This window comes from Lycorma delicatula, chromosome 11 (assembly GCF_047948215.1).
Source record: "Lycorma delicatula isolate Av1 chromosome 11, ASM4794821v1, whole genome shotgun sequence".
Classification (NCBI taxonomy): domain Eukaryota; kingdom Metazoa; phylum Arthropoda; class Insecta; order Hemiptera; family Fulgoridae; genus Lycorma; species Lycorma delicatula.
The window spans coordinates 78,792,071-78,819,614 of NC_134465.1; the positions used below are offsets into that span (position 1 = coordinate 78,792,071).

Below are 27,544 nucleotides of genomic sequence, written 5' to 3' on the forward strand. Positions count from 1 at the left end.
ATAGAAAACCAGTCATCATAATCCCTTATATGCAACCTCAATCAACTGGAAATATGTCCAAGATTGTTCTGTGTATGCTCTCAACGTTATTAGAATACGCATGTGCAGGCAAGCTCACTCATAAGTAGTAGTCAGTCAAGATGTGGATCCCGCAACAGAAGATTCAGTGTGTGCTCTGATTAGCGGAGTTTCAATCAGTTACGTGACTTCAACGACTTGTATGAACTGAATGGAGTATCATTCATCATACATCCAAGTCTATTCATCAGTGGGATATGACTTTAAGAGAGATTGTAAGTTTGGGTTTCACAAATGGGAAGTTTCAGTTAGTGACGAGACTCGATCGTGTATGTGATGCATTTACTGCCAGTCCTGGGAAAGTCAATTATACCAGCTAGTCATGAACTGCAAATGCCCCATTCCATTGTTCACTACATTGTTAATAAGCCACTCTATTTGCAAGTATACAAGTGACAACTCCTAAATCACATTAAACTAAATGATCACCACCTTTAATATCAATTTGCTACAGAGATAATGAACTGTGTTAAAACAATCCTAATTATCTTGGTACATTTTTTAATAATGAGGAAACTTTTCGTATGTGCGGGAAAGTTAACAAACACAACTGATGAATTTGAGGTTCTGAAAATCCCCATACAGTAATCGAAAATGAAAGGGACACACTGAAAGTCCAGTGTCCGATTAGGACTGCACAAAAATCGTATCATTGTTCCGTTTCTTAAGACTCACATTGTTCCGTTGTGACAGAACACACGTACCTCAACATGCTTGAGAACTTTGCTGTTCCTCAGATCCCTGCAAGCTCAGTTTCCAACAAGGTAGTGTGCTCATCATACTTTTGAGATGTTACTGTGTCCTTGAACAACACTTTCCCTGGTTGTTGGATCGAACAAGGAGGTCCAGCTGTATGGCCACCTAGTTATCAGTGCTTTGGACTTTTGCTTGGGGATTTATTAAAAGTAAGATTTGTGTGTACCAGAGAAATGTTCAGGATTTGGACGATTTAAAACAAATAATTGTTGAATGTGTTGGTTTAATAATGTCACAAATGCTGCTAAACACCTGGCAAAAGTTAGATTATCTTCTAGAAATCTACTAAGCTACAAAAGATGCACATATTGAACATGAATAACCTTCATTAAAACTTTGTTAGTTGCTGTATGTATTATTAGAAAAAAATAATTAAATTGTATATACTGGTTCCCTTAATGTAAGCTGTTATTTGTGGATTTCTTTAGCCTGGATAACCTGTATATTTCTTAATAATCAGCGATTTTCTAAATATATTTTGTAAATCTTTTTACATTTTCTGTGGTAAAAATATTTCATTTTTAGTTTTCAAGCAGTAATCACGTAGCTGTAAAGAAAAATATGATGATCAATCAAAGTTTTGGGTGGAGATTTTTTAAATCTTGGCATTTTATGGGCCCCTCTACATGAAAAAAAAAAAAACAGGAAATTCTGGAAAGGTATACGTACGTATGTTGGCCTGTATTTTAATAAAATATCTCCAAACTGCGTGAACATTAAAACTTAATATTTGGCTCGAATATTTTTATATTTAGAGCAGTGGTTGATCCTGTTAAATTTTCCCTTTGAATAAAAAATTTGGGTAAAATAAGAATTGTAGAAGTAGAAAAAGGAAAAAAGTTTAATCAGGCCTAGACACAAGAGCATTATGACTTGCTCCAAGTCACATCGCTCATGTATCTATTATTACTGTAAGAGAACTCATTCTGAACTATATCATACCCAAAAATAGGAACATTGTCTAGATGTCCTGATTTGTTCACATGTGATCTTTTTATTTAAGGTTTACTCAAAAGCAAGATGTATGCTGAGCGACCACAGTCATTAGCAAAAATAAAATTAAGAAGTTGCACAGATTTCACCAACCATTAATCGAATAATGGAAGATTTCTGATTAGAAAGACTATAAAAGTGTGTAGATCGTAATTGTGCCCACCTGTCAAGCTTTATTTAAAAAAATAAAATAAAATTGCATTTCTTACTTAATAGAAAATTGCAGAAACATTCATGTTAAAGTAAAAATTATTTAATACAATAGTTATTTAAATAAAGACTTAATTAAATACAAGAGTTTTAAATTACCCCCACTTCTCTGATATACTTTACATTTGTACAAGCAGTAACTAATCCGATTCCTATATCATCCAAAAAAAGGATGAATGAAGTTTAAGTGAAAATGAAGGGTTGATCAATCCCCAAAAGAGACTGCCTTTAATCAGGAGGGTAGTTATATCTTCTGAAATTACTGTTACTACTCCAAATTTTACTATTCTTCTTCAGTGATGCTGCAGCTGAAATTGAATTCTTTCCTGCCACTATCCATCATGTACCATTCTCTTCAGTTCCTCATATAAAGAAAGGAGGATTATGATGCTACTTTTGCATTATTATCCACCCACCTCATTTTTATCTTTGTTTTCTTTTAGTTCATATCTTCTATATACTGCCCCTAATGTAACATACTGTACTACAAATTGTGAAAATATTTTCACATTGATATTAAATTTGAACTGATGTAATTTTTTTTTTTCTTAATTAAGAAATGTTTTGATAGCAAAAATGTGCTTTATCAACCAGTTAAAACCATATATAAAACTAAGTTAAAATTTGTTAAAATAGCTTTTGTTTCTATTTTAATTACTTCAGCATTATTTTGTGTCTTTTTTTATATAGAATCTATAAAAAAATATGTTATAATTTGTTTTGATTGATTCATTACTTCTTTTGTTTAAATAGGCTTGATTAAATATTTGTTTTTTTTCTTTGTGTAATTCTTTATTACCCAGGTATTTTTAGTCAAATGGTTGTAGTATAATCTTTTTGTTGCCTAATGGCCTTCCAGATGCTTTTTTTTTTCACTATGTAATTTTGATGTTTGTATATGGGATTATGATGGGATGGAGGTTTTGTAATGTATGAAAAATGCCAGCCTTTCTGGAATTCAAAATCGAGACCTTCCAAATAAAAGCCTGAGACACTGTTTCTCCACTTCAAAGTCACCACAGCTGTAGAGAATGAAAGTGCAAAATGTATAATAAATTATCAATATTCATTCTCTGTTTATTAATAGGCTAGATGACAGTAAGGGAAAACCTGATAGAATTTTGTTTTCTACAATTAGTCTTAATCCAAAAGTATTGAAAATGAACCTGATTTGTTAATTTAAGATTATTTAATATTTTCAAGAAATAAATAAGTAAAAATAAAGCCCGTGAGCATATGACATCTTGTTTTGCAAAACATCAGATTGTAGTTTACAGTGATCTATGTGATTTGTTAATTTTGTGCTCTATAACCCTTTTTTTCGCGTGTTATACAATTTTCTGTAATAGTACGACGTCTATAACAAGTCTTTGCAATGGAAAGTTTGGTTAGATTATATTTATAGTTTTATTTATTTTCTTATTTCAATTTAGCGTTTCAGTGGCGCCATCTAAGAACTAACTGCTAATTATTGGTCGACAGGCTATTAAGTGGGCATATAACAGAATTTGACTGTATTTTTTTTGAGGTTAGTTGTCAGAAGAAAAACGTACCTCATTATTATGTAGTTATAATAATGGCTAAATTTGATTTTAGGCCCTTAAGAGCATCATATTGGGATGATGCTGTAAGCTATGTGCAGCTAAAGCGTGGTGGCAAAATATATATCGGAACATAAAGTTTGTGTGAAATTGTGTACGGTTTGTTAAATAAACATGTATACAGTTAAATAAATAATTTATATGGAGTTTTAATGGTAGTACTTTTACACTAAAAAGTACTTGTAAAACAAGTACTTTTTAGTACACTAAAAAGTACTTGTAAAACTTGGAATTCATTTTAAAGTTAGTAGTTTTCAAAACACCTGAAACAGTCCACTAAACATCTGATTGTTTTGTAAGACATGATGTCGTATGAGAGGCCATGACAGTTTGGAGCATTGTAGCAGGAAAATTTTAACTGGTTTATAAAAATACAAAATAAATCGTGTAAATGATCGTTTGTGTGTTATAATGTTTTTATTTTAATAAAATAGACCATGAGGCATAATATAAACTGGTTTCTCAAAAACAGTCAACTAGCCTTATTATATTTAGTGTCCATATTGACATAGATAATACTGCTAAAAGGTTTATTCAGAGAGTTCTTAGCCTGACAAAGAAAAACGCAAAATCTTTCAGAATTTTATTTTTCAATCTAATCACCTTTTGTTCAATGTGACTTTCCAACTACTTAATAGCCTCAATGAAGACAAGTAGTTTTCTCAACTTTGACCTCCTCATTTGAATAGAATCTTTGTCTTTTGAGCCATTTCCTTAGCTTTGGGAAAAGGAAATAATTGCTGGTTGCCAAATCTGGCGAATACCACGCATGTGGAAACATTTAAGAGTAGGTCTTGGAGTAGCAACAATCCAAGACATGTGCTGGCATAGTTATCATGGTGAAAAGAACTTTTCTTTTGGCCAGATGTGAATGTTTAGCCTGAATAGGACAATCGGTCCATAGTGAAGCATAATACACCCCGGTGACGGTCCTACCTTTTTCCAGGTAGTCTATGAGCACCAAACCACTAGAATCCCAAAAACTGTTCTAAAGAAGTTATGATTTTCCTACAGATCAAAAAAATGTTGCCTTTTTTTGCGAACTTTCACTGTTCCCATTCTCTGTTTGATCTTTGACATGTGATAGTGAATCTGTGTTTCATCTACTGCTGTAAAATATCAAAGAAACTCAGCGAAATCATGTTTAAATAAATCTAAACACCCGTGGAGGTGTTCAGTCAAATGTGTTCTTGATCAACCTTTAACAAACAAGGGACCCGTTGAACAGAAAGCTTTTTCATTCTAAAACATTATGTAAAATGTATCAAACACAATCTATCAACATGTTTACATTGTCACCAAGCTAGTGTACCTTCAGTCAGTGATAATTTAATACAGTCTTGTGAATTTTGTGCTGATTTCATTGGTTGTAACAGTTTTTGGGTGTCTTGATGATTGTCACCATGTTTAAATTCAACATCGCACTCGTTTACCACTGAAAACAAAGGAAAATAATACCTTTAAAGTCAATCTTAACTCTTTTTACAAGAGGTTATCTCTGAAGTAAAGACCGTTTCATTGTAAAAAAATTTGTTCTGAAAACTTTATAAATATTTTTTATTTCTCTTAAACTACATTCCTTATACTACTTCTCTGTATAATCGCCACGTGAATTAAGATTTTTATTGTAGCGATACACCAGCTTCAATATACCCTTGTTTTCAGTCAGCCACCCACATCGCCAGTTTTGAATGGCATGTTGTAACTTACATAGAGTTTTACAATAGGCTTCTGCATTTATAGTCATTCCACGTGGCATAAAATCATCAGCAGTATGTCAAACCGATCCCAGAAAACTCCAAATGTGAAAACGTCCAAGTGGCTGTGGCTAGACCTTTGTCAGTTTGGTTAGTGATTGAGGATGATGTCATTCCCTTGACTCCCATTTTCTCTCTGGTGTGTAATACGAAATTCATGTTTCATCGCTGGTAACAATCGAATTAAGGAACTCGTCACCTTTTTCTTTGTAGCGCATCAAAAATTCCAAAGCAGATCCCATTCTAATTTTTTTGTGATGTTCTGTTAAGACGTGCAAAAAACCTTTCTGAAGCCTTAATGGTCATGAACAGTGCGACTGATAAGAGCTCTTGAAACATCAGGAAAAGGAAGGGCCATGTCGGAAATCATTGACTGACAATCTTTTTTGATTTTATCATCGATGTGTTTCATCAAGTCCTCGTTGATTATTAAGGGACTCCCCAAACGTTCTTCATTGTGCACATTAATTCTGTTATTTCTAAACCTTTCACACCATTTCTGGATGTTTCTTTCATTCATTACATTATCATCGTATACAGCAACCAACTGCCTATGAATTTCAGCCGGCTTAACATTTTAATAGTTTAAAAAACGTATGACTCATTTATTTGGCAACATCAGTGTTCCTATTCATTTTATAATGTAATAACTCATCTAATCAAAGATACTAAAACACAACAACTTACATACAACAATGCAGTGTGTACACAGTAGTAGTGTGGTCATGAACGACACAGGTTCACCAACCTTAAGGAGAAAGTTTTCCCAGCGGTCTTTACTTTAGAGATATCCCTCGTATATGTCCATCTGGGTTAACCTTTTAAAACGAAGGACTTTATAACAGTTTGAATTAGGATTTTATTCATTTTTCATAAAATGTCAAAAAGTTGTTTGCTTTATTCGATCACCACAAACAGGTGACTAAATACATTCATCTGAAACTTTGAAGCACACCATGTTAAGGATCATACTTCAGGAAATTATAGTGGTTTGGTCATACTTGTGCCGTTTCTGTGTCAGGCCAAAAACTTTCTGAACGATCCTGATAATGATCAATTTCTTATTTATTTTTAAATGCCTTTTCCTTGTTTGCGATTAACTTATTGTTTTTCTTTTTTCAGGTACTATTTTATCAACAAGATATAATACTACTACTACTACTACTATTACTATATATATATATATATATATATATATATATATATATATATATTTGTATGTACTATTAATGTAAAAAAATTACATTTATTATGTATGTGTTATAATAAAAATTTCTTTCATATAATTAACTTACTGTTTAGTACAATATAGTGCAAATGGCTATATTTTCTTGAAAGAAAAGAAAAAAGGTGTTACGAAAAACTAAAAAAAAAAAGGAAATTCAGGTCTAAATAGTCAATCTTATGTAAATAATAACAGTAATATCATATTTATTACTTTAAACGATTATTATTGTTATTATTTTTATGTTTTTAATTAATTATTAATTATTTGTGAGTTAATTGATTCGATAAATTTTATTGATTATTGATTATAAAATATGAGTTAAATTGATGTACATTGATTGAATATTTATATTAAAATAATGATCTTACATTAATTGATGTATAATCAATTAATGTTACATGTTATGTTATTGATCTTACATTAATTGATTGACTTATTAAAAAAAAAAAGTGAAGTTTATAAATTTTTCTTTGATGCAATATTTACTATATATTTTTGGCTTGTGATGCGAACTGGTGGTGACCTTTAGTATCAGTTCCTAACTAAGAAATTGAAAAAAAAGAGGATATCCTGTATTGTTTATATTCAGCGATCGTTGGCAGAAACAAATCTATTAATACTTTTACAGCAAAACTTTCTGTCGATTGATTAACCAGAACGAAAAAAAATTATATATGTAATTATTAGTTGCATCACAGATTATTTTCATGTAACACTGTAAAGATATTTACAAAATTGTAAATGGATTGGAAATTTTATATAGTAAATAACAGTATCTAATGTGTCATTTAATTGTAATTTTTTTAACGTGTTTAATTTAACCAATTCTAAGGGTTAAACATGGCTTTAGCTAGGTATTGGCTTGTTATCCTCAAATCCTTGAAATTTTTATAACGAAAATACTACATTGAAAATTTGTGTAATTTATTGTCCTGTACGATACATTCAAAGTAACTTAAAAAACATTAATCAGATAGTTAACTTATTGATTAATTATTATGTTAGGTCAAATTATGTAATTAGTAACTGACAATTTTTGAAGATCATCATCATTTGTTAATATCACTTGCCATAAAATATAACTGTGTTTAAATGGAATGTAACATTATCAAATTAAGATTTTTTTTGAAGACTACATATTTACATTATATATGTAATAATATGCACATTTGAGAATATTGAACGATGTTAGTTCTAAAAATGTTAGAACATTTTATTATTATTAATTATATTATTGTTATTTGTATTATTATTAGTACTACTAGATTAATTTTTACTATTACTGTTTATGTTTACTTCCTTTTTTCTTTTATTTTTTGCTTTTTATAATATTATTATCGTTATAAAACATCGCATTTTTTAAAAATTAATAATTAATATAATTAGGTAGTGATGTGTTTGTTATAGTTGACATTGTGAGTGTAATTATTTTGACAATTATTATTAATTTAAAATTTAGATACTAATTATTTATTTCCTATTGGATTGTATATCAATTAATTAAGTTGTTCTCGTATTTATGTCTAGATTTTTGTTTTATTGAGGAATGAAAGAATAAGAAATATTATATTATTTCAGTTTTTTTATACCAAATATTTTATAGACATTTTGAATATAAAAAAATAATTATTAAAATTACCCACGTATGGATGAACAGAGGATGGATTTTAAAAATATTATATGTATATATGTTTATTATACTCTTATAAGATTATATAATTAATTATACTTTTACGATTAATAAATAAGGTTTGTTTTTAAAAATAATTTTATTGTAATAATATTTATAATATAATAAACAATGCAGTATTTTGTTATAATTTTTTTTGTAATGTTTTATTCCCTTTTAAGTAGAATCGACTGCAAATATTTGCTTTCAAAAATGTTCCAAGGCCTACTTCATAAATTAATCGGGAACAAAGATTTTCTTTTAATAACTATTATCTGCAAGAAATTTTCGTTTTGTTTTAATTTTTGTTTTATTTACTTTTTCATATACTATCTGTTCAGTACTAGATAAATAAGTAGATAGGTTATAAATATTTTAGCGATTATTGCTTTTGTAGCTTTGAGGGAAACATTAATTTTAATTATTTTTCTTTTTTAATTACACTTATATAAATATATTAGACAGATGTTTTTTCTTATTTATTATGTATTTACTACATATGTATTGAATTTAATACATACTGCTATGCACAATCTTCTCTTTTGTTTCTATTTGCAGTTGGGATTTTGAATTTCAGAATAGTCATTTAGTTGTATAGCATTGATATTCTAAACAAGAGGTTGTTTATTTGAATCCAGTTCGGATTATAATTTTTTTTAATAATAATAAACTCTCCGACTAACCCGAGTATAATTGATATCTCATTTTAAGCAATTAGGAAAGTTTAATGAAATTATTTTAAGCGAGGAGCCTGCAATATTATCATACCATTTTTACACTATCGGTTGTGAGATGATCGGTTTTGCTGCTTTGCCTCTATATTTTTCTACAGGATAAATTTGATAATACGGATAACATTAATGTTTTTAAGTCGTAATTTATATATCGCATCATTTTACTAGTATTTATCTAAGCAAGTTTGCATATTTATAGAATGGATATTATCCCTCATTTCCCATTATGGATAATGTGGAAAATTTATCGCTTTCTGGGAATTCATCTGGAAAGTAAAGAGAGATTTTGTATACGGCTGGCTTAATCGGCATTAACCTGTTTTATTCCGTACTGATAGATTTGAAAAGAATTTTATTTTTTATTTAAAATGATGAAGTATGGGTTATTCTATATATCAACAAAACATAAATTCTTCACGGTATAATAATTCTTCTAGTTATTAAATATCATTTATGTACTATTTTCCCTTTATCTTATCTTTCCTTATATTTTTATATTTTATATATACTGAAAGAAATTATACATTCAGCTTCCTGAAGATTGAATAGGTGTAGTTTTAACGTATCACCCTCCACTACCAACAAACAGCAAGTTGCATTTAAAGATTATTTGAGATTAAAAATTTCAGAATAGTAAATTAAGTATTCAATAAACATATGAAATTTATAATTCTAAGAATACGATTAGATATTTCTGACGTAATAAACGGCAGCTCTTAAAGAATAAAATTCTCAATATATATTTGCCGCTTTGGTAGTAGATATGACTGCTATAAGCCAACAGCATGTGTTTTCAGAGTTAAATGTTAGCTTCTTTGTTTATTTTTCAGAGATATAAGTGTCATGATTAATGTTCTTATTAATAATTATCACAGTTTCTTTTTTTTTTTATTAAAAATTGTTTTTGTATAAAAAAATTTTGTACTCTAACTTAAGCATAAAATTGATTTATTTTTCAGTAAATGCTTCATGAATATTCCAGTAATTTTTAAATCTTTTAAATTAATTATTAAAATTTCAGTAACGTGTCTGGTTTTTTTTATATTATTCGTTTAATATTAATTAGCAAAAATTATTTAGAATGATTTTTTTCTGAACAGAATGTATTAATCTAAATGGAGATTTTTGTTTTAAATGTAATTTAATTATTTTAACTTTCCTTTATTTTTTTAATATGTATACAGTATACTGCATTGGATATAATTTTATTTGTTTATCTGTGGTGTTGCATAACCTCAATTCTATATAATATAGTAATCGTATCATCATTTGATTGTATTATGTGCATTATTAATGTATAATATTGCATTACACATTTTATTATATTATGACGAAGCGTTTGTTTATTTTTTTTATCTTATTTTTTTCAGCTTCTTTTTTTTATATTTAGTGCCCTTGTATTTTTATTTAATTGCTATGTTTTCTTCATATAAGTAGTTAAATAAAGTGAACAACATAACATATTTATACTATGATTTATATAATTTGGTTCTATATTATGAAATTAATTCACCTTTTCATTTTATCAAAAAAGAAAAAGCATTTTTATTGTGAATTTGAAGAAAAAGTAAGTTAATTTTTACTTTTAATTTTAACTATTGTTGTGGATATTTTTTAATGAATTTCTATGGTGTTTCCTAACTAATGTTTTTTTTTTTTTTTTACTGTTTTTTTAGTTGGCTTTCACTTTAATCTTAAAAATAAATAAGGTTAGCCAATAAACTGTTTTGTAATGTGCATCATTAGCTGGGAAACAAGGGAAAGGAGTCCTCCCCTTTTGAAGAAAGAAATTGGCCTAATTTTGAAATTTATTTACTTATTTATATATATTTTTTTTTTTTTAAACCGTTGTGATGTAAAAAAATGTTAGCAGTATAACAATGTGTAAATGTGATTTATTGTAGGGTTTTTCTTTTGTTTTTTGATATTTCCCTGTAAAAATATGTATCTAATGATGCCCATAGTGTTATATTTGTAAAAGTCTCCATAATTAATGTTTTCTTAGTTGTAAAAAACACTTAAGGCAAACAAAAAAAAAAGAATGACTTTATTTTTACAAAAATAATTATTAATTTATTTTATTTTTTATCGGAAGCTAAATTCATTTTAATAATATTTTATTGTAATTTGTTAATATTTATTGATATTTTACTATTTATAGATTTTAGTTTCAGTTAATTTTGACAGTGTTTTATTTTAAAAATTATATGTTTTAGCTTATATTTTTAATTTCCTTATATTTCCTAGTTATTGTTAATTAATTTTGGTGAATATCATCAGTTTTTATCCCTATGTGAAAAATTTAGAATTACACTGTAAAATTTCTTAGTTTTTTTTTTTTTTTTTTTGTTATATTTATTGAAAAGATTTAAATACATCAAATAATCTATTGGATTTTATTTTATTTTATTATTTTTTTTTTTAGTATTTTACTTCAGCATAAAATTAAATTTTTGTGTGATATTAATTATAATAATTAATGAGAATATTATAAATATAATTTTATATTTGCATAAACAAGAATGTATTTTAATTTAAATATAATTAATATAATATATATACCATGCCGCATTTAGTATGTAAGTTCATTGTACAGTTTGAAAAATGTTGACTGATTAAATTGCTTATATAGCTAATATAAGTAAACAATTATAGAATCAACTTTTATGTGAAAAGTAAATAGCTTTTTTATTTATTCCTCTATAAAACCAAAATTACTGTTGATAAAATATTAATGTTATGGTTTTCTTACCGTGCATGGTGTTTTGTTTGTTTGATTAATTATTTATTAATAAATTTCATTTTTATTCGATTATAAAAAAATTGAAATAAAATAAAACTATGTTTGAAAATTGATGTTTTATTTTTTAGCAATGGCAAGAATGTTTGCCTTAATTTTTGCTTTTATAATGAATAAAAATAACCTTAAATAAAATAAAATATCTATTAAATATATTTATATGTGATTAATTAATCAATCTCATAAAAGTAATCAATAAATGTGCCTGTGTGTAATTTTAATGTTTTTTTTTTTTTTATAAATATTACATTGCTTTATTTTTAAGAAGTTCATTATTATTTACTTATAAAAATTTGTCTGAAATGTTTTAACATTATGAAATATTAATAGTATGTCTATAATTAAAGTTATATTTGGTATAATTATTATTAGTTTTTTGTTTTCTTTTAAGTTTTCATGTTTATTATTATAAAACTTCAGTTTCATCTTGTTTATCTTTATTATAGATTTTTAAAGTTGAGATAATCATTAAATAAAATCTCCTACATCTCTATGATTCTTTAAGGATTAACTGATATAAACTTTTATATTTATTTTATCAGCGATATCTTGATCGTTGTATTGTTTTAATATTATTATGAGAGAGGTAATGTAAAAAAGGAATATCTTAAAGATACTGATTCATGTTTAATTAATAGTTAACTAGTCATATCTCATTTTTTTATATAAAAGTATTCTGTGAAATTTGAAAACAAATAGAATCGGTTTCATAATTTCTTGTGATCTTTGTTCCTAATCTAGCTGTTATCACCTATGCTGTCGACGGCATGTTTCTATCAATTTTATCCTTCATTTTAATGTTACAGCAGCTAGTAATAAATGAACAAATATTTTGATAACGGGGTAAGTAGGTTAACATTTTTATTATAGAAACTTGAAAAAACATAATATACGTCCATATAATTTTCCCCCGTTATTAAAATTTCATCTATACCAAATTCTTTACTGTCGTGTACTATAGGAGATATGTATATTGTAAATTAGAAACAAGTTATCAAGTATATTAGTACTAGCAGGTATTCTCACTTTAATTAAACTTTTTTTTTCTATAAATTTACAGAAAGTGATGCATAAAAGAAAAAATTTGTAAATTATTATTATTATTAATAATAATTATGAGAAGGTTAGTCATAAGTGTTTTTGTCGGTAAGATAATGAAAGTTAAAATTAAGTTTCTGATTTTTATCATCATTTTCTGTTACATATAATTCATCATATTCTATTACATATAAAAAAGATTGTAATGATTCTTAATTAATTTTGAAAGTTTGTAAAGAAAATTTTCAGACAGATTTTTATCAATTAATTTATGTTTTCATTATATTTAACTAAATATATATATGTATATTTTTTTTTTTTTTTTTACTTTCAAAAATATATATTATAATTTTATTACATGTAAGATGAGAGACTGATTATAAAAAATAAATAAAAAAGTATGTATTATATGAATACAATTTACTAAATAATAATGTATAATTTAACATATTTATTTCATCTTGTAATATAGTAATTGTAGATTAATATAGAAGTTTTAACTTTTTAATTAATTTAAAAGAAAAAAGCAAAAATAGACATGAAAGTTTTATTTTTAAGTGTAGTAAATATATATGTATTTTACTGAGATCTTATTTAGCGTATAATACATTATTACTTAATATGTATGTAAGATATTGGATGAAAACTTAACCTTGGAGTAATACATAACTGATATTTTTTTTTGTGGTGGCGGAAGTCTTCACTTGAGTCAGTCAATTACTAGTGACTAATCTTCTCCCCACTTAATAAAATTATTTATTAGTTCTCACGGTCAAGGCTTGAGCAATATCTTATGTATTGTAATAGTGTATATAAATTTCAAATTTATACTTTTTAATCTTTTTTTTCCATTAATTTTTATTACTATTGTATATAGGTAGAAGATTATTAATTATGTATTTAGTTCTGGTTTTATGATATTTTATTATTATTTCAACTACATTTTATTATACATGATAATATATTAAAATACAATATAGATATTTTATTATAAATTGGTGTGCGATTGATTTTTATGACTTATTTCTTAATTTTATTTTAATTAATGATATTTTTTATTATTGTTTTTTTAATATTACTTCTTTTTTTTTAAGAATTGTAGTTTTTGGTTTCAGGGGTACTTTATATGTATAATGTATGTATATATAAATATTATAAAATATATATAATTTTAGTTTATCCTTTAATATATTATTATTACTATTATAATCAAATTGCACTGTTTTTAATTGTTATTTTATTAATTTTTTGTGGGTGAAGTTTACTAATTGTTAAAAGTATTCTTTTCTTATTTGAAATATGATTATCATCTTTTTAAATGTATTTTATTAGGTTTTAATATATTTTTGTGTTCTTTTAGTAAACAACCTCTACTAGTTCATTATAGAGTAGTTTTTTAATTTAGTCATGATGTTTTTATTTATTTATTTTTTTTTGTTCAATATATTTCACAATTAAATGAGTTAAAAACTTTTTTTTTATGAGTAACTACATTATTTTTATAAGTAAATTATTTATTGTTTTAAATTCTTCTTAACAAATTAATATGAAAAAAAAGGAAATTCATATTAAAATAAGTATGTATTACTTGTCAAGAGTTTAGAAAGCTTACTCTTTGAGCAGATTGAAAATGGACTGATGATTGGCTTCTTGCTATCCACATTTTTTGTGATATAATACAAAACCTTCCCTCTCTGCTGCATCTTCAGCAGTACCAGCACTACTTATGCTAAATAGTGATAATCATACTAGACACCCCAGGTAGAACTGCTGCATGCATCTGTGTGTTTTATGTTTTCTAAACTTTTAAAAGGAAATATTTATATATTTGGATTAAATGAGAATTAGGTTGTTAGTTGTGTTAGCCTTAACCAGAATTTCTCGATGAAACAAGAAAAAGGCTTGCAGTACCAGACGTATTTTATTTGAATAAATTATGAAAAAAATTTATAAATAAGTTGAAAGTATTCCATATACCAGCTCTTATTTTCCTATTATTTTTTTTTGTAATTGAAGTTTTATCTAGAAAATTCACTTTTTAGTTGCATATATCTTGGAGGTTGTAAAATATTTTAGATTTTGTTTCATTTTTCTTACTCTTGGGATTTCAACTTGCACCCCTGGAATCATTCTATTAAAAATATGTAATTTTTGTGCTTTAAACCAATAAAAAAGGTTTGGAGTGATTTTTTCACTCCAAAGGCTCTGATGATTGGGGATTTTCAATCTGGTTAGTTTTTATGGAATTCCAATTCTAATTTAATTTAAACTTAAATAATTTTTAGCCTTATCAGAAATTTTAAACAGATATAGAAGAGGTACTCTGTAAATGTTTATTCTATTTATATTCCATTTGTTTAAACTTAAATAGAAGTATGTTTTGAAGTATGGTTTTGTGTCAAATCAATAAATTTTTTGACTTTTTTCTGGTATTGTCAGATAAAAGAAAAAACTGTCAATTTTATGGATTAAAGTCTTCTGCATTAGTGATAATTCAGAATTTTTATATTTAATTTGCCATTCCAGAAGTTTGTTCAAAATTTATGAATTTTTGCCTCTGGGGTTTCTGTTTGTTTTTTCCTTGGTTAAAGTTAAATCTTCCTGAATATTTTTAATTTTTAATAATACTGAAATTGATTTTATATTGATATGCAATTGTTAGTTACAGCTCAGAAGAACTTAATGAATTTTAAAAATAACAATAATAGTAGGAGGTCATAGTATCATTTTTATATTTTAATTTTTAATTCATTTAGCATTTCATTTTATTTATTTGTTCCTGTATTGTTATTATAATGTATGTATAATTTTATGGTACTCAGTTGTAGTGTTTATAGTAATTGTATGCTGTATCTCCTTTTTTTTGTATTTGGATTATTTTAGTTTTATGCTGTTATGTAAACGTACCATTTTTTCTTCTTTTTTTTTAATGTATGTTTATATGAATATTACATTATTTTGCTGTACTAATTTCTGATTTGCTTATACTTTGCCTATATATTTACATGCCTTACTGGTTTTTTTATAAAATATAAAACATTATATTACTTAAAATAGTTTTAAAGGTGTTAGCGAGTATAAAATAGATAATGTAGTTTAAAAAAAAAAACAGAATTTTTCATCCTATTATTAATTAATTCTATTTTGTAAAGAGTATTCAGTTAAAGATTTCTCATTATAATTTGAATATTATATTGATTTATACATACATTAACTACAAAAATATTAAATCTCATAATGAGGTGTAAAGATGAACGTGAGGTAGTGCAAATAATTTTAAATGACTTTCTAGGTTCCATCATACGACTGGAATTTCATAATGTGAAAAAAGTGAAGCAATACAAATTATAATTAGATACTATTTGTTCACTTACATGTATGATTTCATCTTTATAATTTATGAATATCTATTTATTTTTACTAGCTATATACAATCGATGCAATAATGAAGTGATTCATTCTTCTCTAATATTGAATATAAAATTATAGATTTTTATTATTAGTTCATAAAAATTATATTATTACTCCATTCACAGTTTATAAAATAAAATATTTTACATTAAACTTTTCTTGTTGATAGAAAAGGAAAATTACGTGCTCAGTTAATTTTTATTTGTAGTAGATAAGACCACCATTTGTTTCCAGGCATGCCTGAACATGTTTCAACATATTTAAAAATACACGCTGAAGTACCAAAAAAAGTAATTGCATTTACAAATACAGTTATGTTACTTTTCAAAGTATCCAGAATATGAGGATATCGGTAGACAGATCCTTTCATCACTCCCTATAAATAAAAATCTATAGGTGTAAGACCTGGGGATCTCAATGGCCAAATATGCTTTGAAATGAACCTACGCTTAAAAACTTTGCACTGTGAATTTAGCAAAACATTGGTGATGAACCTACTCTTAAAAACTTTGCACTGTGAATTTATCAAAACATTGGTGATGTGCACTGTCGCTCCATCTTGTAGAAAGTACACACCAACAAGAAGTAAGCTTATAATATTTTAAAACGTATAATCGATAAATAAACTCATTTAGTCGTGAAATTTATTAATTACTTACAAATTATTGCCTCATAAGTAATTAATTAACAAATAAGAACTGTTATCATTTTATTTTTTTAATCACTTATTTAGGTTTTTCATTTATTTTTTTTTATTTTCGTTAAATAATTACTAATTTAATAAATAATGTGTACCATAAATCTATGTAATTATTATTATTACTATTATTATTATTGATTGGCTTGTTATTGTTGTTAAATTAATTAATTAAATACTATTGAAATGTGATGTTTTTCAAATTAGGTTCCAATAAAAAACATGTAGCTTATAGATATTTTAAAATATATAATTAATTAATATATGATATGGTTAATATATAACTTAGTTGGATTTTTGTGTAGTTATTAGATTGTTTTATTGCTATATTATGCATATACATATATATATATATATATATATAGTAATTAGTAGCTGATAGCTTAGATTTGTTTTAAGTCAGTTCTTGGGTAATGCGATAATAACATTCTTAAAAAATTTCATGTTTTAAGAAATTAATTTGTTATTTAATTAAAGATAATGAAGTTACAAGATTTTTTTAAAATGGAATAGAAAAATTTGTTGATTTTTTTATTTTATAATCTTGTTATCCAGATACGGCTTCATTTTTTAAAAAAATTATTTTTTCTTTATCATTGTATAAAAGAAAATGTTTTATTCTGATCACTTGTTACCCCAGTTTGTGTCTGGTTGTTTATGACAGTAAACTACCAAAGACTGCTCAAAAAAAAAATGAGTTACTTCATCAAAAAATAATTTTAGGAAAAACTTGTTTTATGGCTCATTCTTAGAACCTAAATATATTAGAAAAATATCAAAAATTTATTCCAAAATATTAATCTATTTTTGTTGTTAATATTTATTAAACTTCATGTTATTTTATTTCTTAAAATCTGAAATTTCCGGAGTAAATATTTTTTAATTATTTGTTTATTCTAAGTTAACAGATGTAATATCCCCAAGCATAGTAAACATTTTTAATTCAGTGATATTGAGATCATCCCGGAGCCAGTGTTATGAGAAATCAACATAAAGTTATATTATGGCCTGATCTATCCTTTAAAATGATGTACATCATTGTACATCATTAAAATAACATGAGAAAGAAAAATAAGGAGGACCAACTGGCCCTCCTTATTTTTCTTTCTTTTATTATCTCACCTATGCACAGACTTCTAGAGTTTGTGACTCCAAATGTTTTCTTTAATTCCAGTATAAATGTATTTATTCTTTGTTTCCAGTTCTATTTATTATTGTTACCATCCAGTCTTGAAGTTTTACTTAGAGGCTTCAAATTACTATCCTTTTTTCCAAACTTTGATTGTTAACTATAAGCCAACCCCTATATAGAAAACAGGATAACAATACCTCTTTTCGGTTAGAATTGTGGTACCTTATTCAAGATGATCCCATATTAAGCCACTAATTATTCTGTGCTCTATTTGTCCTGGATTACTGGAAGAATTTGCTGTTTTTGACAGGGTTGATATAATAATAATGACAATATCAACTTAAATAACCTAATCTGTAATAGAATTCATATGAAGTGGGGGGTGCAAAAGTAGGTATACAGTTGTAGAGTTCTAGAGTTTTTTTTTAGTAGTTGTAATGTTTTATATGTAATGTGTTATTTATTATGAAACAAAACAGTGTACTGTTAGGAGGACACGATCAGAATAACAATTAAGTACAATCTGTGAGGTGTTCATATTGCCGACCTTCAGCATTTACACATTCCTGCAGTCTAGTTTCTACACTCAAGCACACTTTCACAAAGAGGTTTTTATCATTATTAATTTCTCGGCATGCAACTGTTATGAAGTTTTCTCGTGCGTAATAAACACAGTTATGCCTATTAACAGTGCCTGAAAGTTTAAAAATTGCATTGTTGTACCAAGACGCTTGGCGAATGATGCCATCCCCTTGTCTTTCTGTATTCAACATTACCTCGCAGAATTGTAATTGTCGATCTGGATCATCTTCTAATAATCCATGAAGTAATGTTGGCCGATACATTTTCAAAGCTAAACGTCGCATTAGACACCCCAAAGATCTTCGTGGAATGACTAACCCATGAGAAGCTCTTCTCTTTGATTTTTTTGGGTTTTAGATAAATGCCTGTGCAACTAACATTTCATTATAATAAATATATAAACCACCTACCAACAATTATATATGTAAGACATTCAAGCGCTTTCAGAAAGTATATTATATCATCAGGAACCCACTAAGTTATTATTTATGGAATAATAAATAAAACTTCACATATTAATTATATAAGTTTTTTTTATATATATAACAATTGCGCTTAACAATTGATTTTAACATACATGAAGATCAGTTGTTACATATATAAAAAAAAAAAATTTACATAATAAGAGAAGTTTTATTTATTACATACATGATAACTTTGCGTGTTTCTGATGATGGAAATTACTTTCTGAAAGCACTTGGACGTGTTACATATATAGTTGTTGGTAAGCAGTTAATACTTTATTATAATTCTGTAATATACCAGCGGGGCATGTTAAACAAAATCAATTTGAATTTCATTGTCTTAGGTAGTAACACTGACCAGTCGACCACTCTTTGGCAGATTACAGATGGAGCGAGTTGCATGAAATTTATTTTGTAATCTGTAAATTGTTAGTCTATGTGATGGAGGTATATCAAATTCTGTAGCCCATTTTCATTGAACTATTTCAGCATTCTTAGTCTTCCAGTACTATTTGATTATCCACTTCTGTTGGTAGATGGTTAAATTACCAGCCATGATTACCTGAATAATACTAATATGTAAGTAATACCTATTATAACTGAATACCTACTTTTACACCCCCTTTATTTTTAAATTGTAAATATTTATACAACACTATTTATCAAAAGTACCATTTAAATAAACATAAATTATTAATTAGAATTCCATTTAACAGTTCCATTATGAAAACTTTTAGCAGATGGAAACTGGCAGTTTACAAACTTATTACTTCACAGAAGTTCACTTTACCTTGCTTAGTAGTATTAAAATATTATATATTCATTTAAAACTTTTATTTTTTTAACAATTTCAACTTACTTCAAGAATATTTCTGATGATTATCAGCAACTATTTTATTCAGGGCCACTGTTTACTTAAAGTGTATCCTTGCTGTTATGGATTCATAATCCGGTTATAAAAGTATGCAATTCTTGTTACCGCTCTTAAAACACAATAAATAATAAAAATTAGTATAATTTTCATTATTTCTTGGCAGTATACAAATTAAAATTATTATTATTAATGGGAAAATTTTATTTGTTCAATCTTTAAATAAAGTAGAAGATAAAAAATTATACTACTCCTAATTTTTTTAATCCATGTTTTGCTAATGATTTAATAGATTAATAAAAATATCTGTTTGTTTAATCTTTTTTCCAAAAAAATATCTTAATTGAAATGTAATTCACATTGCATGTGGTCTAATAGAAAACAAATTTTTTAAAATGCTAACAATTATTCTCTCTGTTATATTTTGCTTATTAAAACTTTACTCCATTTCCATTCAGATTTGATATTACATTTACTTTGAAATAAACAATTTTTATGAAAATCTACATTAACATTGTTTACTATGTAAATAATTATCGATGAAATGGTTTCATATTGACTAGTAGTAATTGAATATATTCTGAGAGAGAAATCTGTTATAAAATTATAGGCAACTTTAGTGGAACTTGCCTGATAAATAGAACTGGAATTTTTATTCTGCTCATTTCAGATACTCGTTTTATTATTAAAGCTGACATTATGTCTATTTTTATAATTAATGAAAACTACTTGATCTTTGAACAAGGTATAACTTACTGTTAATGTTTGTGTTGATCAAGCACCAATTAATGATCTCAGAGCGATCACTTTTATGCTTATTACTTTATATACCCTCGTTAATATATTATCTTATTACCATATTATTTATCAAAAAATAACTAATTGATGTTTTATTACATGAGATTATTATTGTAAAATATGCATTTGTAAGAGAACTGACCAAATTATTCCTTTTTTTTGCAAATATTTTTATTGTAAATCACTTTTTAAAATGTCTAAAAATACATTATATTTAATAAATACTTCATTTTATTAGTACGTCTTTTATATTTTTATTGATTGTACTATATTAAATAAACTACTAAATATAAAACAAGCACTGTGGACCAAGTTCAATTTATTATTTACTTTTTATTCATTAATGTTTTTGTTTCTTTGTGAAATTTACCATTAGTAGTATTTTATAATCACATGTCTTTATCCTGACTACGCTCCGTTTTCAAAACAATTTTATCTCACTTAGAATTAAAAAAAAAATATATATATATGTATAACTATAACTAATCGATAATACAAGTACATAGGTAATATGTATAATATAATTACAATATGGGATTAAATATAATTATTAATTTAAAAATATACATGTTATCTCTGGTATTAGATAAATAAATAATTGTGTATAATATAATAATGTTTGTGTTAAAAAATAAATAAATAAATTTAATGGTTAAATTTATAATCACTGCATTTTCATACGCTTGAAAGACTAATAATTTTTATGTTTATTATTATTATTATATATTATTAATTGTTAATAAATAGGTGTTGTAATTTTTTATGGTTGGTTTTTTTTTTATAATTGTATTGCCATTTTTTAAATTTATTTTCTTTTGCTTTATATATATATATATATATATATATATATGCACTCGTAGATACTGCCTGGAATGTTTGTTATTATTTTATTATTTCTGTAATTGTACCATTTTATGTTTTATACAGTGTTATATGAAGTTTAATGAAAACTGAGGATATATTTTTAATTCAAATTTATTTTTTTAAGAATATAGTTAATTTATCTGATGTTCCAGGGAACTGGATCATTTTTATGTCCTTTTTCAAAGTTTTTTAGTGGTGGACTATGGGGATTTGGTCAGGTGCTCCTTTCTGTTATCGATCTTCGAGAAGGAATTCTGTTGGAAATTTGTAGCTTGTTTAAAATGTAGTTTGTGACCCGATATTTGAACCCAGAACCTCTAGATGAAAGATGAAGACCATTTCAATTATGGACGCTGGAGAACTTATGAAGTACTTAGAAAATTAACTATTTTCAACAGATTTGTCTTGTAAAAGAATATCTAAATTGCTTAATTCAAATTATAATATATATATATTTATACAAATTAATTTGGATGTAAAAAAATCTGTCTTTTAATATTCATTTAAATAAATAACGTTTCTCTTTAGTGAATGAATCTGATCGGTCAAAGAATCTTTCGAGTTATGATTACATATGAGATGTGGCAAAGTAGTGTATTATATGAAATAAATAAATCCTTTGCCTTTCACAGTTAACGTGTGTATTTATCAAATCATTTATATGTCTTTAGTTTGATAAAGCTGATTTTTAATCAGAAATAATGAGAAAATGAATCAATGGTTGTTAAGAGGGTAAACTTAATTTTAGCAGTAAATTTGCAAGAGAAATTGTAAAAAAAAATTAATCTGATAGAAATATTTTTTTGATCTATTATTAATGATCTCCGTGGTGGAGTGGTAGCGTCTCAGCCTTTCATCTAGAGATCCTGGTCAGGCATGGCATTTTTCATAGCTAAAAAATTTCATTTCCATATCCCACGCACAAGTTTCAAGCTTATATAATATCATCAGTAAAGAAAAAAATGTCAGTCAATAGCAGTAGTATTTTTATTGTAGTTATTTAATGGTAGAATCAATCATTTTAGCTCATCATATCTGAATGTAAAAAAAAAGTCAAAATCGTAAGTTTTTTATAAAATTTTTTCTATAAAAAAAATTTTCAATAATTTTGTTGGTTATGATTTTATTGATTTTGTGGTGCGAAAGGAAATCCCTTTTTTTGTCAGCTGTTGAATTTTTTTAATTTAATTTTTGTTTCCTATTTCAGACTAAGAAAGATTTTACTTAAATAATTTTTCCATAATTGATTACACAAAAGACAGTTTTTTAATATCTGAATGTAAGAAATGTATGACGATATATATCTATGAAAGAAATTTAGAGAAAAATTATAAATTAATTGGTTTTTAATTTAAATTTAGTATTTAATGGTATATCCACCACCTTTGAAAACTTTGGTATTACATTCTTTTAAATGCGGTGAATATCCTCATTATTTTAAAACTAAAACTTATGTTTTTCTATCACATTCTTGAACATTAATCTACAATAGATGGCTGAAGAAACCGATTATGAAGAAATGATACTATAGGGAAATAGCTGTATTATTAAAATTAAAATGAGGCCTCTTACATTATTTAATACAAATACGTAACACTAAACCAGTATATACATCTACCTTCATAATCCAGTGTTGTAGTCAAGAAAATTGTTCTGGGTGCCAGACCTTCCTCATTAGGCAAAAAGTACATTACACATAAGTAATCTTAAAAAATTATAGTTCTTTGATTCAAATGACTATTTCTAGTGACACTTAAAAACTAAAGTGTAGCATACCTTCATATACTGTATCATTCTCTTTTTTCATAGGTTACATTAAAGTAGAAGATGAGCAGTTACAGAAATACACTGTTGTATATATAAATTCATTAAAAAATTATCCTTGTAAAAAAAAAGATTATTTTTACTTTAATCTATTAATAATAAGAAAATATATCAAATTATAACTTAGTGACAATAAATAAAGACATTTTATTAATTGTGTGAAAATGTAACACATTTTAGACATGCAGGTTTCTATTATAGTGGCAACATTTCAACTAGATACAAATAAAATTATCAGTAAATGCAAAGCTACTAAGTTTCTGATTGACCAATTACTACCATGTTTTCCTACAGATTTCTTCTCTAAATTTTTTTTAATATTTTCAGTTGTAGAAAGACATTTCATAGGTAAAAATTCATATGTAAATTAATAATTGGTCAAATAAAATTACCCTTTTTTAGAAAAATTAACTTGCCGGATTAGTCTAGTGGTTTAACTCTTCTTCGCAAAATGAGCTGATTTTCGAAGTTGAGAGTTGTAAGGTTTGAGTCTTCAAAAGGCAGTTGCGTTTATATGGATTTGAATGCTAGACTGCAGATACTGGTTTTCTTTGGTGGTTTGGTTTCAATTAACCATATTGGGAAGACAATGGCAAACCACCTGTAAAAAACCCGGAAAATATTAATGGCAAAAAACATAAACACCTATGGAATCGCCAAGGGTTGAACACGACTGAATGGCTAAATTTGATTTTGATACAGCTATAACAATCATTTTTCATATCATCAAACCAACATTCATTCTTGTTTATATTTCTGATACAATGCAAATGGTTTGCTTCACAGCATCTAATTTCTTACTCCTGAGTTTTTAACCAATTAATTGATAAAACGTTTTTTGAGCTTTAGCTGATATTTTGCTCTCTACTTTTCCACTGTGAACTTACATCGTTATTTAATGATAAATAAGTAAGATTTAAGCAATCTTATTATTTTTTTTAATAATTATTTATTTAAAAAAAATACATATTGGTCGCTTTTTCAATCCTTTTTTAAACATCCCCAGCCTCCGCCATTAGGCTATGCGCAGGAATGTCGAGGTGTCATGGCAGTCGACTGCCCCCCTGACTTGCCATCCTCTAGGCGTCCCATCGGGGTCCTCTCAGTTTCACCAGGGCGTAGTAGCCTTCCCTTCTGGAAGACTACTACACCCCTCCGCTGAGAGGCTACCCTTCCCGTCCCTACTCTAGGTTGTCAGCTGCGCCTTACGCGCAGCCGGCAAACCGCCGCGTCCCGTGCTTTTTCAAACCTAGAAAATATTTAAATACTCTTATATTTTATTCGATTACATTTATGTTAATATTTTTTGTAACGAGCAGCAAGTTTACAAAATCTTTAATAATGTCATTGCATGACATTGGAGTATGCCTTGATTAGAATAAAGAGATGATACTGATATAAAATTAAGAAAAAAAAGTAAATAATATCAGGAACACTACAAAAAAGAATACAGTAAGATGATTTATTTATTAGATAGAATACAATCGCTAGAAGATATCCATGAAGGTTGATTGATTGTAAGAAAGATTTGGAAAAAAAATAAGAGGAAGAAATTGAATAAAATTCATAATACACCCTGAAAAGAATTTTCAACATACGTACAGTATTATATTAGGATGATGATGTCAGACTTAGTATTTTTGAACCTTCAGTTATGAACGTTAGTGATTGTTAATACAAATAATATGAAAAGTTAATTAATAGTTGTCGTAAACATAAATTTAAAAATGTGTTATTTATTCAATAATTTTATTTTTCTTTTTTTTTATAAAGGTGTAGATGAATCCTCTTGAAAAGATATATATCTGTAAATTACAGTACATGTAGTCATTTCTTATGAATTGCTATACACAATTATGTTATAATGCGTAAATGAAATCATACGAAATAATCTATATTAGAAAAAAGGCAGGCCTATGGCCCGCCGCAAAAATTTTACATTGTTTATGTTTCATTACACATGATTTAGTTAACTGTTTTTGCCAACTGTAACTAATAATGTTCATGAATTTAGTATACTAACAACAATAAAAACTTTGACAATGAAAAGCTTCAAAATCCTAAAATTTTTAGCTGTTCCTTGAGTTGTGATTTTTTAACACAGCTCTAACCCCAATGTTTTCTTTGTTATCCCCAACAAAACACTAATGTAATTATAGGAAAATAGTTTGTATAGAGAAGTATAAATCTTCTGAACAAATGAATTGTTCCTGCACAGCCACCTGGCACACCACATGGTCTGCTGTGCACCAATAGCAGCTAAAATAAAAATGTGAACACATACACCAAACAAATAAACCCACGCACCATCCTTTTTATAAGAAAGATTGCATAGTATTACATTTTTTTTCTCAACTGCTACATTTGATCCTGTTCCAAAAGATTGCATTCTCTCATTAATTTGATTAAATTCTTCAGTATTGTAGGGACCTATTTATAAGATCTTTCACACAGAGAAAATATTTTTTCACCCTTATTTTTCATATGATACTTGGGTTACACAGAGGGTCTTTTTCAATAAAAGAAAAAATGCATCTTGGGAACTAGCGTTTAATTATTATTTAGGCAAATAACATTCAATTCTCCATTTAGACTTGTAAATTATTAGACTGTGTAAATTAATTAGACTTTTGTCTTATAAATATTTCATATTTATAAATATGAAATGCTTGATTAAAGAAAATAAACTTTATAAGATGTAATTGGTTTATACAAATAAATAGTTTGAAAAATTCTATAATAGAATGGTATTTTAATTTTTTTTTTGTTTTCATTTAACAATCCTCAGTATTTCTTGAACAGTAATAATTAAGATTTCAATAATGAGAATTTTATTTCTTTCCTCGTACGGTGTATGATTTAAATATCATAATTTTGGTTATGTAAATAATACAATATAGTATTTTCAACTTTATTATTATCATTGAAACATATAAATGTTGTTGAGAAGAAAATATTGAATAATTATTTCCATTACTATTATATTTGTATATTATATTTTAATTTAGTTTGAACAGTATACTATTATTATTATTATGTTATAATTATACATCTGTAAAATAGAGTACAAGAAATTATGCAATTATCAATCATGTCATTTAATATATGATATTTTATATGTTGCATTTTTAATATTATTTTCTTTTAATTATTATGTGGAATTATATATTGATGTAGCTTGTTTTTATTTTATTTTTTCATTATGCGAGTAAGTTTCCAATTTATCCAATTCCTGTATTTCTTATATTTTCATTTTATCCGAGGTTATCTGTATAACATACTGATATTAATGTAGTAAGTAATCCTATATTACTTTTACCCATAGTAATCTAAAAATCCTGATTAAAAAATTAACCGCTGTAGTAGCTTAATTAGTATAGAGGTATTGTAAAAATAGATCTCTTCGGTTCTCACTATATGCTTGTAATTTTTTTAATTTTAACATTATTTGTTTCCAAAGTATGTCTGAATATCTTAGATTTACATAAAAAAGATAATTTCTCAGGAAACAAAGCATTTTTTTAATTTAAAAACTACATAAATGATATGTCGATGGACCCAGAATTAATTCTTGAGAAAGATTTTGTTTTTTTATCGGCCAGTTTTCATGTGCTTATGTATACGCATTTAGAAACATACACGTGAATCTTGCTTCTTTAAAAGTATGTATTAAAAAAAAATCATAGAAAAGTAATACATTTTGAAACAAAATTCTTAGAATATATTTTTTTTATAGTTACTTTTGGGCTCTAAGTAACCTACTTACTTTGTACATTAACAACTATAATGTAACTTAAAGACTACATTATAGCTTCCAGATAGAGAGAACAAAATCCCTGAATCAGTCTATAGTTCAAAATATCTTTAGTGTGGTGGATGTTGGGACAGATATTCATAAAACTGAAAATTAGGAAGAAAGGATTAAGCGTAAGGGAAACCCATTATGTAAGAAGAAAGAGTTATAAGGCCTCAGAAGAAGTGTAGCATGAGACAAATTACTTCATCCGGAGGAAAACCAGCAGCACCCTCTAAGCAGA

At 26.3% G+C, this 27,544-nt stretch overlaps 1 protein-coding gene across 9 annotated transcripts in view; it reads left to right on the forward strand.

The window, feature by feature from the left end:
- The window catches only part of Hipk (Homeodomain interacting protein kinase), a 162,871-nt gene that overhangs the window by 129,515 nt on the left and 5,812 nt on the right, over nucleotides 1-27,544 (forward strand). For 7 of the 9 annotated variants that reach the window (XM_075378791.1, XM_075378796.1, XM_075378798.1 and 4 more), the window contains exon 22: nucleotides 6,518-6,585. The exons of the other annotated variants lie outside the window; for them this stretch is intronic. The gene's annotated coding sequence lies outside the window, so the exon portion shown is untranslated. Of the gene's footprint in view, nucleotides 1-6,517; nucleotides 6,586-27,544 lie in introns of those variants that run through there. 9 annotated transcript variants of the gene reach the window in all.